General features: G+C 41.5%; 1 protein-coding gene across 5 annotated transcripts in view; it reads right to left on the reverse strand.

Annotated features, from left to right (window-relative positions):
• The window catches only part of VEPH1 (ventricular zone expressed PH domain containing 1), a 189,783-nt gene that overhangs the window by 162,107 nt on the left and 14,337 nt on the right, over positions 1 to 13,339 (reverse strand). The window contains exon 1 of one of the 5 annotated variants that reach the window (XM_045029714.1): positions 4,852 to 5,164. The exons of the other annotated variants lie outside the window; for them this stretch is intronic. The gene's annotated coding sequence lies outside the window, so the exon portion shown is untranslated. Of the gene's footprint in view, positions 1 to 4,851; positions 5,165 to 13,339 lie in introns of those variants that run through there. 5 annotated transcript variants of the gene reach the window in all.

Here is a 13,339-nt window from a genome sequence, read left to right on the forward strand (position 1 = left end):
TGCAACATTCCAGCAATGTTGCTTAAAGGTACAGACAGCATTTCTTTAATCCTATCTATTTTACAATATAATTAATTCTACTTTCACACTACCATCACACTCTTCGCTCTGCTTGTGTATGTTTTACCCCTCCTTCTACCCTGACTTGTCTATTTAGATTGTAAGCTCTTCAGGGCAGGGAAGAACTCTTCGGTGTTTGAACAGTACTTGGCACAATGGGGCCCTATTCTCAGTTGGTCCTTCAGCTACCATAGTAAACATTAATAATAATTAAGCAGAAAAAATGTCAGACACATTACATTAGGTGCTCTGCTTCTTCCACTGGTACTCTATGCATTTCCAGATCTAAATCAAAGTCCAATTCCTAATTTTAATGTCCATTTTAATGTATTTTAGGACCTGTTTCTCTTTCCATAACCCGCTGAGACAGATGCACTCTCATTGGGGACCTTGAAGATATTAGTGTCCAAGGTGAGCTCTTGGTAGCTGGAGGCACAGCATTCTTATCAGAACTCCTTATTAGAGGCTATCAGAATGAATCCTAGTCTGACAGGTTTCAGAGTTTGATGCAAAACACTCACCTCTATGCATAATAATTGCTTTCATAATTGAAAAGAAACAATAAAAATTCCAAGTATAAAGGCAACTGGACCTAACTGTGAGCCTTAATATTGCCTTAGGTGCTTAGATTCTACAGAAATAGATAAATTAGAAATACAAGTGGGCTGGGCTGGAAATAACATCATACTTAAGCAAAGCAAATTTTGCAAGAATTACAGCCACAGTCTTTATTTTTAAAGTATTTATAATGAAAGTATTGTTGCTAATTTTTGTCCAGACAGTGCCATGTCACTGAAAACAGTGCAAAAAGGGGGAAATCTTAAATTTACAGATTAAGTTGTGCCCCAAGCATGCAAAACAAAAAAAATACAAAGAAAGAAAAAAAATTCCTACATGCTTTCTGATTTGGGGCACCTAGTTTCAGACATTTGGGGCCTGATTTTCAAAGGTTCAGACCATCCTCTGTTGCCTTCAACTGAAGTTGTAAAAAATCAGAGCCAAGGTTTCTTCAGGTTGAACATCCAAAAATGGAGGCACTCAATGGTGGCCACTTCAGCAAGTACTCGGCTAGACCAGTGAATATCTTGTGAGGGAAGTTACTTAGCAATGCACACCAACATGTGCCCAGCTTCAAAAGTAGGTTGAGCACACAGCACAAAATCCTGAGTGATGTCATATCCATGGTAGGCTCCAGACACTCAAACCCATTACAGATAGCTCCTGTCTGCTCCTAAAGCCATGGACAAGGTTGTGATCTAACACATCAAGGTAAGACAGCTGCTGAGTGCCAATCATCATTGGGCAAGGACAGCCTTCATTTGAAAAAAAAAGATCTATAGTAGTATGCCGGATTAAAAGTGTATCCAACAGGAAACTTGTGGAATTCCTCAATTCCTTCCACCTTTCTCCAAACTCCACTCTTGTTTGTTATGTGTCAATTTGTTGTGGACATTATGCATGGTTATGTTTTCAGGCTGCAATGTGACATAATGGTAGACATGTTATAAAATCAGCCCATTTTGCTAAAGTTGGAGTATTTCCAGAAAATTTTAATGTTGTTCTTTACTCTGGCACCAACTAACAATGGGAGCCAATAGCTCTTTGCTTTCTATTTTTAGCATGGACTAAAGATAATATATATATGTTCCAGGAACTAAAAGTGATCTAAAAGTTAGAATACAGGCAGTGCTCAAACTGATGGGGAATTATGGAGTGCCTACATCTACATCAAATAATTTAGATTTAAATATACAGGGAAAGAATGGCAAAGAAGGCGAAATCTCTTTGTTAAAGGGATCTTGCAATTGAAGAGCCAGGAGGCCAGAGATCTTGCTATGCCATGAACTTTCTCTATGCTCTTAGGCAAGACACAACTTCTCAGTGCTTCAGTAACTCTATCTATTAAATGGAGAAAATCATTTTTGCTTACCTCAGTGGTTTGGTAACAGATTTAATCTATTAAACTCTATAAAGTGCTTTGACATCCTTGGCTGGAAGAAACTACAGAAAGGCAAAATAGTATCAGTAAAGTTTTACCTTTTAAGCATTGTATATGGACATGACAAAAAGGTATTGCAGGCTACAGCCAGAGCCGGGAGGGTGCACTTTGCCAAATTTAGGAGCCATGCCAAACCACAGGACTGAAGGTTCTACATTTCGGACCCAGTCCTGAAAAGCTTAAACATGTGAGTAATCCCATTAAACTCAATAGGATTGTTCATGTATGTAAATTACATGTGTAAGGGTTTGCAGAATTAGTGCCTTAAAACAGCTCAAAATTTCACATATTTGCATCCCATGTAGGGAAATGCATGTTCTGAGCTGTTACGCATTTGGTTTTATTTTACTCCTCTGGCAACACTAGAAGGATCAGAATTATTTTCAAACAAGAATGCTTATTCTGTGTATTACACAGGATTCCAATCACTTAGGATGTTTTTTCCTAGTTAATTATCCTTGACAGGAAAGGACAGTTCAGCTGAATGAGGAAAAGGGGGGGATTCCAAAATTTTAATAAAAACAAAAAAAAATCACAGGGGCTTTGTAATATCCCAACACCACTGGATCCTTCCTCTCATAGGTACCTCTCGTGCATAGTAAAATCAGGCCTGGGTGCGTTTCCTAGTTACTTGAAAGTCTCCTTAGAATGTTCATATGCACAATGAATACACAATACACATTATGACAAAATATTTGGGACAAAATATCCCCAAATGTTACTCTAATCATTTGATTTTAAAATTTAATTATTACAGATCATTGGCTGATTAATCTAGAACACTTTGTCCTGCAACTTTTCAATAAAGTTCTCAGATTTTTCAGTGAAAGAAAAGGATTAAAGATTATTTTGAAAGAGCATCTTTTTCACAAAGTCTGAATGGACTACAGCAGTTCCCATGGGATTAGCTGCATACATTTAAATTCTTCCCACAAGACAGCTATTGTTTTCTACATGCCTCTCACTTTCATTCTGTCATGACAGGTTTCCACACTTCATTTCGACTAAAAAATTTGTGGATTCTGTGCTCTGTCAGATGAAGCAACAATCACTGACAAGTCGATTAATTTTAAGGGTTTTTTTTTAAATTGATCAACTGTTTTATAAATACATTGCTCTGGTTATTGTGTGGTGGAACATTATTGACATCTGATTCTCACATTCAGTTTGGAAATTTTATTTTCATTAGACACATCTGTAAGATATATTCTCAAGAGTTATACACTGAATCTTCAGATTCATCTCTCCAAAGGAAAGGAATTTCTACCAAAATCAAAGCAATATACATTCTCCCTTGTATACTTTGGAACAAAACTTAAGAATTCTTTCCAGAAACAAAACTAGCATGTGAAGTATTTCTCATATGATAATCTGAATTTCATAAACTGTTATACCTTTATATTTTAGTGAATGTTTAGTTTTTAAGAGTCTGATTCTGCTTAATCCAACCCAAATTACCACTGACCTCTGTGGGAGTTTTGGCTGCACAACCAAAGCAGGACATAACTGCTGTAGTAAATACACAAATATACACTTCCACTTCCAAGGGCTGATTTCACAACCCTCTTATTTCTTGACAGAAAAATATCATATATAGCTCAGACTCTTAGTATATACTTGACATTTTACATACCATAGAGATGAATTTTCTTGCAAAAAGACAAAGAATAAAAAATCATGGGGTTTAATGTACTATGCAACATATAGCCAGCTTTAATTGTGTTTTATGTGACAACACTTTAGGAAACCTATTATGATTTATATTTTGTTAAATGCCAACAAATTATATCTTTTGGGTAAATATTTCTGAATATCTCTAATATCTGAAAATATTATACTAAATAGAAATTAAATTATACTTACAAGCAAAAAAAATAATAATTTTCCTTTAAGGGTAGGAAACAATGTAAGTAAATCATAGCACACATACCAGTACACTCATTGGCATTGTGATACTATATAATGCTGGTATTTTAAAATGTTTCTTGAATGAGATCTCAATCCATGTGGACATTTTTCTGTAACACGGGGGTGGAATGGGGAGGGAACTCAATTTGAAACCTTACAAAAGTAAAAAAAATAAATCTTTTTGCCATTTATGAGAGAGTGAGAGTGGAGAGACTTACAGAATGAAGAAGCCAGAGGGAGACTGCAGGAATAGGCTTGTAAGAAGTCCACTAGCAAAGTAAAGGTTGAAATGTAGTAATAAAAATGAATTCAGAGTGGCTATCCCATAGAGCCCTCTACAAGAATGATTATTGAACTAACCCTGAATTTCCTTCATGTGTCTGACAATCCAGTGGGCTTCTCTTTAATAAATCTTTTAACAGGGCCAGTGCCTTCTCTAGTCCGAATTTTATTCAGAGTTGCCCTGAAACTAAGGCAGTAATAGTGCATTACCTTATTATACAGTGCCTGGGGGTGGAGTTGGGATAGGGAATAAAACAAAATGCAATGAACCCCAGGGGGAGAATTAAGAACATTGTAGGATTAGTGCATATGCTGCAACACACCATGCTGGGGAAACATTGCTTTCCCTCTCTATGGCATTTGAAGCAAGTTTCCAACATGTACTGTATGTATATTATTGAAATACACTTACACGAGCATAATAACTGTAGTACTTCAATCCACACAAAATAATCAACAATAACTATTCAACTTCTGCTCTCTCAGAAAAACTATTTCATTATTTAATATTTGGATGTGCTAGTGTACATTTGTATTGCAGTAATTATTTATTCATTGTTGAAAAATCCTACCCAAATGCATATTCATTTAGTTATTCATACCTCTCAGAAGGGAAACCTCTGAAAAACCTCAACAACTGAAGACAAAATAGTTGATCTTTAGAGAAAGTCTGATAAAATCCATTACAATTGTCAGAGTCCCCATTTCAGCCCCCTCTCTCTGGTATGTGAAGCTGCTGGCTCAGTGCATAGCCTTGTCAAACCAACCGTACAGTCTATTCAGTTACCCTGGAGTTGTCATGTGGAATCAAGCAAACAAATATCTTCTCTCCATTTCCCCCAACTCTAGCATTCAAAAACAAATCAGAACTAATTCTTTGCAAAGCTTAGCTTCAGCAGCAGCCCGAGTGAAAATTCTCTGAGCTTGATATGTAATTTGAATTAGTTAAAAGGATTTATCTAACAGCCAGTGGTTACATTCAGTTAATGAATAACCTGCTTAGAGTATGAGGAAGTTTTAGAAGTTAATATAAATTATGAGGCCTCTTGTCAGAAATCAGTAAGAGATTGAACCTGTTCATTAGTCTGAGGGTAGGCAAGCCAAAAGGACGAAAAAGAAAAAGTGGAGCCCATTAAAGGAAAGATATTGTATCAACTGGCACTGGCTGTATCACACCAATTCATCAAACTGAGATAAGCCAGTCTCACTTGCCCAATTTAGACTAAACACCAGGGCAAGTCTAACTGATACAGTCAGTAACGTGTATCCAAAGCTTGGCAGTAATACTGGAGAAATCCTTTCTAAATCCAGCAGTGTTTCACACCTACACTGTACATGCTTTCCTTGAATGTTAAGCATAACTGGCTACTTCTTCTTCTTCTGCTTTCCGTGGACAAGTATGTTACAGCTTCTCAGTGAATTGGCCACAACTACTGCCAAAGTCAGCTATGCACCACCATACTCTCTTCCATGGTCTGAAACTGAGCTCTCTTCTTAGTGTATGAAAGTCTATGGGTATAGCCCTAATCAATAGCAGATGATGATCCTGAGGCTGAAGTTTTTCCAGTGACAGCAGAGGTGGCATCAACTGGAGCATCATCAAGAGAAGCAGACTATATTGGGAAACCTCTCTTCCATGCAATCACAAAGCCAAACTTTCCCAGCCTTCATTCTCCCATGGCAGGCTATCTCCCCACAGAGGGTGAAGGTGAAGTGTTTGTACCATCTTTGTTAGAATGTTCATTTTTTCACAGCTACAAGAAGGACCTTTCACATGCTCTTTTTTAAAATTAATTTTATAGCACATGCAGATGTATATGTCCTCCATTTTTTATGGTGAGTGCTGTACAGACTACCTACATGCTGAGCCACCCAGAGAAACTCAGGCCAAAAAAACCCAACTTTTAATTAGAAGTGGTCTTGAGATAAAAGCCATCTACTCTGTTTACTTGATTCATAAACAACTCTCACTGAAGGTGAACTGAAAAGGCTTTTGTTTTTTTCCTGTCAAGACCTGAGGTCAGGCATCTGTGTTTTCCAGGGCCGGCTCCAGACCCCAGCATGCCAAGCGCGCGCTTGGGGCGGCATTTTGCCGGGAGGGCGGCAGGCGGCTCCGGTGGACCTCCCGCAGGCATGACTGTGGAGGGTCCGCTGGTCCCGCAGCTCCGGTGGACCTCCCACAGGCATGACTGCGGAGGGTCTGCTGGTCCCGCAGCTCCGGTGGACCTCCCACAGGCATGACTGCGGAGGGTCTGCTGGTCCCGCAGCTCCGGTGGACCTCCCACAGGCATGACTGCGGAGGCTCCACCAGAGCCGCGGGACCAGCGGACCTTTCGCAGGCATGTCTGCAAGAGGTCCCCCGGAGCCGCGGGACCGACGACCGCCAGAGTGCCCCCCGTGGCGTGCCGCCCTGCTTGGGGCAGCGAAATTCCTAGAGCCGCCCCTGGAGTTTTCACTGCCATACCTGATCACTAATACTAATAGTTCAGACTGCTACAAGCCTCTTCTTACATCTTTGGGGCATTGGCATGTGATACTAGGAAATACAAAATCCTTACGGAGGCTGACAGCATCCAAAACTGAGTAGCTATTAATGGCACTCAGACAGCTGCAGCTGAAGATCATAACTTATCAGCAGGTAAGTAAAGGAAGAGCTGGTTTTCATCTCCTTTGTTTTAACTGTATTTAATGTTCATTTTAAAGGCCATACATATGTTTTTATATTGGTTTGAGGATTTAATAAAATACTTAGATTTATTTTCTCTCAGTCTGTTTTGCCTTTAAGAAGGCTTTTATACAAATCAACTCATGTTACTAGTACAATACCTAATGATTGTACACTGCTTTGATATTTTTAAATGAAAGGTGCTATGAAAGTGCCTATTACTATAAAACTGAGATTCAAGTCAGCTTCATTAACCCACTTACATGAGTAGTCTTGTTGCAATATATGGCCCCAATCCTGCAAAATCTTAAGCATGTGCTTAACTTATTGTCAACAGTCTCATGGACATCACTGGGACTATGGGTAAAGGTAAATATGTGTGGCAAGCTCTACAGGATTGGGACCCATAAGGCAGTGAAGGAAGATTTTGTAGCCCACACCACAAGCCATGGGGCAAGGACTCAAGGTCGCAGCTCCAGCCCTGAGCAGCAGCCCCTTGGCCAGGGGCACAGGGCTCCAGCTCCAGCCCCCGGCTGAAGCCACAGGACAGGGGTGCAAAATCCTGGTTGCAAAGTCAGACCCAGTTGCAGGTCAGGGGAGCAAAGGGTCACAGTTCTAGCCCTGGCTCCAGCCCCAGCCGCGGTCATAGAGGGGAGGCCCACAGTCCTGCCTTTAGCTGTCAGTGGCTGAAGCTGAGGCTGAAGCAAACTAAGTCACAGAGGTCTGGAATCAGTGAGTGTCATGCCCCCCCCCCCGACTAAATTATAGACTTATTTAATCCATATTATTATAGACTTATGTAATCCATATTTAAACATACAGATTTATTTGTACACTAAACAAACAACAGGGGTAAAGGGTCGGGTTTTTTTATTAAGTCAATAAAACAGCTTCCCAATTTGCATACTTCTCAGACATGCCAGAAGTCTAGTACTTCTTGGATGACTTTGCCATAGTCATGACTTGCTTCTGGGCAATCACAAAGCTGTAGCAGTCCTTGCAACTCATCCGGAAATTCATTCTGACAAGGGTTTCACTCCACACCAAGTCTATGCTGCTTCGATTCCGGACATCAGTCCATGCATCTTTCATAATTGAAAATACACGCTCTGTGTATTCATTGCTTACTGGTATACTGAGCACGTATGACACCAGCTTTGTCATGTTCAGGAATTCAGTGCTACCGTCCTTGTTTCTCAGCACTTGAGACCAGAGTTCCCCAACTGAGTAAGCTCCAACTTGGAGTTGATGTCTTTGATGATACAGTACTCATCGTAGAGCAGATCAAGATCCACTGTTTTCTGGAGGTTTACAGCTGTCATGGCCACAGACAGATCCTTGTATTCGAATGCCCTATTAACTTTGATGTTCAAGCACTGGGTATTGAACAAGTAGCCGGTTGTTGAAAAATCAAACCATTTCTCCAAATATAGGATCAACACATAAAATTTCATGAAGTCTTTCTGGAGACATGCAGCAGTGACAGGCAGCATCTCAGTTAATGCATTTTCAACTCTGGAGCCAAAGAATTTGTCATTCTTCCATTGCTGAAGTTTAATTCTCAGAGTATTCATTATGGCATACACTTCACATGCTGTCATACTCTCATTTTCCAAACAGAGCACAGTATCATTGAAGATTTTCAGGACATTCTGGAGGAAAACAGATGAACCTCAACTTTGTTAGGCTCCTCACTTTGTTCACCGTTTTCCATATCCAAGAACAGCATCCACAGAGATTTTGAGCACTTCTCACGGCCCAGAGAAACAAAGTAGCACTTAACAGCCTGCCACGTACGGTATTTACAAGCCTGTTTACCGCTGGGAAAAGACTCAACAAGCGTGTCAGAACGTGGTGCAGTAAAGTGGAATACTCTATATCCACAAAGTCAAACAGATCCTTCAATGCTGTTACTCTCTTAGCAGAACTGCTGAAATGATTGAACATCTTAATCACCAGAGTCTCAATGTCAACTTGTAGGGTATTGCTAGCATGTTTCATGGCATTGTGCACAATATGGGCAGGGCAGTTTGCAGACAAGATGTTTTCGTTTTGTTTTTTTAAATTCTGGTACACTGATTGTCACTTTCCATAATTCACGTTTGCATTATCAGCACAGTAGGAAGACACTTTGTTTAAGTCTAGTTTGTGTATCACAGTTTTTCTAGTAATGTGTTGCTTATTGCCTCTGCAGTCTCTTCACTTTGCTCATAGAAGTCTAACAGTTTATCTTGGACCTCATGTTCAGGTGTCCAGTATTTCAGCAATAAGGGGAAAGTTTTCACACTGCCCTTGCTAGATGCATCTGTGGCAACTGAGAAATAGGAACCGTCTGGCTTCTGAGGTCTTTTAAAAATTCTGTTGAGAGTGGTGACAGCACATTTTTGATCAATGCCTCTGCTTTAGTCCAGCCACAACTGACATGCTTTGCAATCGTTGAATCTGGATACAAGGTAGGCGCCAGTTTAAGTTCACAGTCACACGAGCGATAGGAGTGTTGATGGACTATTGTGTGGTAAACTTGAGTTAGCTCAACAGTGATAACCTTGTTATTGAAGGATTAATTTGGCCTGCTGAAAAAATGTGAGACCAGGGTATTGCTCTTGTGAGTCTTAGTGTTTTGTTCATGATTTTTGAATCAGCATGATGCTTAACATCAGACTCACCGCCATGGCAAATGCTAAATTCCTTCTTGCATGCTTTACAAAAGGCTTTTGAAATCACACTCGTAGGATTTCCGAATCCAGGTGTAAGTGGCTTCCCATTCTGTCTTTTTTGTTTTTTGGTAGTTGGCTCCTCCCTTGCTATTGCCATTTCAGGTGGGGTTTTCGGCTGAAGACCGTTAGCTAGCTAGCTAGCCACTGAAAAGAACCGCACAGTCTCTGTGCTTCTTAAGTGTTATTACATGCCCACTGTGGTTTGTCCACTGTGGTTCAGAACCATAAACTACATATCCCTACCGTAAATTGTGTTACATTACACCTGAAAACAACCTAAAAAACCAAAATTGCCAGTAGATAACAGATCACAATCAGGTTTAATGGAACATTCTAAATCAACTAGTTTTCTATTTCACTACCAAATTTTAAATTTTACCTGAATATCGGAACAAATGGCATCCCGAATGTACATCAAGCAGATGTACGCCACCAGGTACAATCCCTGCTTGCCAATGTGGGTAAGTGAACTGGGCAGCAGCTTAGCAGTCCTCAGCCCAAGCGCTGCCAGAGCCACGGAGCAGGGCTTGCAGGCGCCTGCAGCGTGCAGAGAGCTCCCTGCCCCTACCGCCCCGACCCTAGGAGCCAGAGGGACCTGCCGGGGGGCAAGGTGGGGAGTCCTGGCAGTGCTTACCTGGGGTGGCTCCCAGGAAGCATCCGGCAGGTCCCTCTGGCTCCTAGGGTCGGGTTGGGTCAGGTGGGTGGGTGGGTGGGGGGGCGGAGGGCTCTCTGCTCGCTGCGGGTGCCTGCAAGCCCCGCCCCTGCAGCTCTGATTCGGCAGTAGGGAGCCAATGCAGCACGCGGAGACCCCCTCCACCTCTGTGCCTAAGAGCCGCCAGCACTGCAGGCTCCTGCCAGAGGGAAGGCGCACCACCGGGAGCTGCCCCAGGAAGTGCCATCACACCAGCCCCAGGACTTTGACGGTGATGGTGAGCGGTCCCTGATATCAGGACAAAGGGTGTCCCAACCGATGTGCGGTTGGGATGCGGGACAAATGTGTTAAAATCGGGACTGTCCTGATAATATCAGGACGTCTGGTCACCCTACCATCTGCATACCTAAGGTAGTATTCCAGCCAACTGCAAGGACACATTTTCAAAGACTGTGCTCGTTATTGCCCACTGCTCAGAGTCCCCTTGCTCATTAATGCATATCCCCTCCAGTCTGTTCTCTCATTTGTACTGCATTGTAAACAGCCCTGACAGCATGTTTTCCCTCTTCGTTCAAACAATGGCCTTTGTAACCAAACAGAAAATTAACAAGTGAACATTTACTTTTAATGATCCCGAGGAAAATTCCTATTTAATTTAAAAATAAAATATGATCATGTGTTCTCCAAGCCTCTCCTTCAATGCCTCACTATATAAATTACAGCTTGTTATCTTAATACCTTTGTGAAAGAGTTCAAAAATTAAAACCCAGAGGAAAAACACACAACAATTGTTTTCTAAATAAATTAGGAAAAAATGTGAGGTCCCAGGAGATAGTGCAGTCTAGCTATTGAAATAGAAGAGTGAGAGTCAGGTCTCCTGGGAGTCTATTCTGTGCTTTGCCATTGATTCACTGGGTCACCTTGGGCAAGTAACTGAACCTCTGTGCGCCTCAGCAGTATGTTTTTAAAATGGGAACAATCATACCTGCCTGCCACACAGGCTGTTGTAAGAATTAGCTAATGGGCTCAGTTCCTCTCCCATTGTGAGTCTGCCTGACTGGTATTATCACGTTCAATCTGAGCGGCATTTCCCCCAATATTTGTGATATTCTTTCCCCTCATCATCTGAAAGGAACTGTAGAAATGCAAACTTTATATTTATTTTTATATTAGTCAAGCATAAAAGCTGTACAGTCAGAATGTAGCTAATCACAGTCCTCAAAATATGTACACAGGTACGACCTTCTGCTTGACTGCTATGCTACAAAAGAAAAGACAAGCATTGACCACATCCTTCCATCTATCTCCTTATGTTCTTGTCATGAAGTAGAGCGCAGTAGGTGGTCCCAGTGTGAAGTGTACCTTTCACTGCAATTAATGCAGGTGTCGCGTGCTACAGGAATGTCTGACAGGCTAACAAGCAAAACATGAGCAGTAGCAGGCAGGAGGGCACACCAGGCAACAAAGAAAGGAACAGGGCTGTGGAGAAAAAGAGACGGATTTATGGGTGAGAGAGACAGCCATTGGAAAGAAAACTGGTGGGTACTACTGGGAAAAGTGACAGTAGTGGCCTTGGGAAAGTTCTGCTAGAGGCTTCAATATCTAATCACTGTTCAGAATACCCATCAAAAAAGATTTGCAACCCTAGCTTTATACTTTATACCCTGGACACATTCAGATCTTAACCCTTTTGCTGCTGCTTTTCCATTACACTTGATGCATTGATTGCTAACACAATCAGCAATAGAGCAGGTGCATTGTACCAGGCTGTATCTAGGAAGCGATTCTAATTCTGCCCTTTGCAGATCTTTGTTGGTCACACACACGGAGATCGACTGATTACAGGGTTCTGCCTCTTCTTGTTTCCAGCTGAGAGGAACAAAACAGATAAGGGAGATGAAAGTGAAAGGAGACCCGATGTTAACTTTGTTTTGTGAGCCACATCTCTTCACATCTGTGATCACACTGAGAACCTTTTGAAACAATCTCTATTAAGATGTGGGAACTCCTGATCTAAGCTATTTAGCAGCAGCCAAACAGCTAAATTGATTATTAGATCAGAAAGTGATCTCTTCTTTTTTATTTACTCAGTAATTATTAGGGGATTGAATAGAGAAATGGGGACTTCTCCATGCTCAGTCCAACTGAGATGCGAAATGAGACTCCACGCACAGTAGATTGTGCAGATGCTCTAAATATTATCGTATGTGCACTGCGAGGCTCCTCAAACTTTGCTTCCCCTTTGGCATGCTCCCCCATCTGTAGGCATCACAGCATTGGCTTGGTGTGGAATATTCTCAAGTGCCTTAGGGTATGTCTACACTGTGTGCTTCTTTTGATGGCCGTGTAGCACACATAGTCACGTAGCCCCCTTAGCATGGGTATAAAGAGAGTGTAGACTCTGAGGCTTAGGTGTTTAAAGACACACTTGAAGGATGTGGGTATGTACTCGCATACCCTACCCTACACATCTCTCTATTTGTCTAAGCTGTGCCTCCCTATCTACACTGCTATTTTCAGCCGTGTAGTGTCCTGCTGCCTCCCTGCTGCTGGAGCCTTTCCCTGCTGCAGGAAAGACTCCAGCAGTGGGGAAAGGCACCAGCAGTGGGAAGGCAGCAGGAAAACACAGCCTTTCCCCACAGCCTCCCCTCTGCCAGAACCTTTCACTGACATGTACCTACACACTGCAGTATAGACGCAGCCTGCTTTTCACTGTAGCATGTAGCTACATGTACACTGTATGCCACCAACATTAGTATGTGGTGTAGACGTAGCATAAGTAGCTTAGGAACACAGGTGCCATTTAAAATCAACAGGACTTGTGCTCCTAAATTACTTAGGGTCTTTTGAAAATCTCACCCTTTCCTTCTGTTCATAGATTGTGAACAAAGGAATTAGAGACTTAATTTTTCTTAAAATAAAGAAATCAGATTCTGGAACACCATGTAATAGCATTTACTAGAAAGATCACTAGCTCATTGAACACCAAGACCCCTGTAAATATTATTCATCATAGTACATGCAACATAAAAATGAAGAGACCACAAAAAGCCACT

This window comes from Mauremys mutica, chromosome 9, assembly GCF_020497125.1.
Source record: "Mauremys mutica isolate MM-2020 ecotype Southern chromosome 9, ASM2049712v1, whole genome shotgun sequence".
Lineage (NCBI taxonomy): Eukaryota > Metazoa > Chordata > Testudines > Geoemydidae > Mauremys > Mauremys mutica.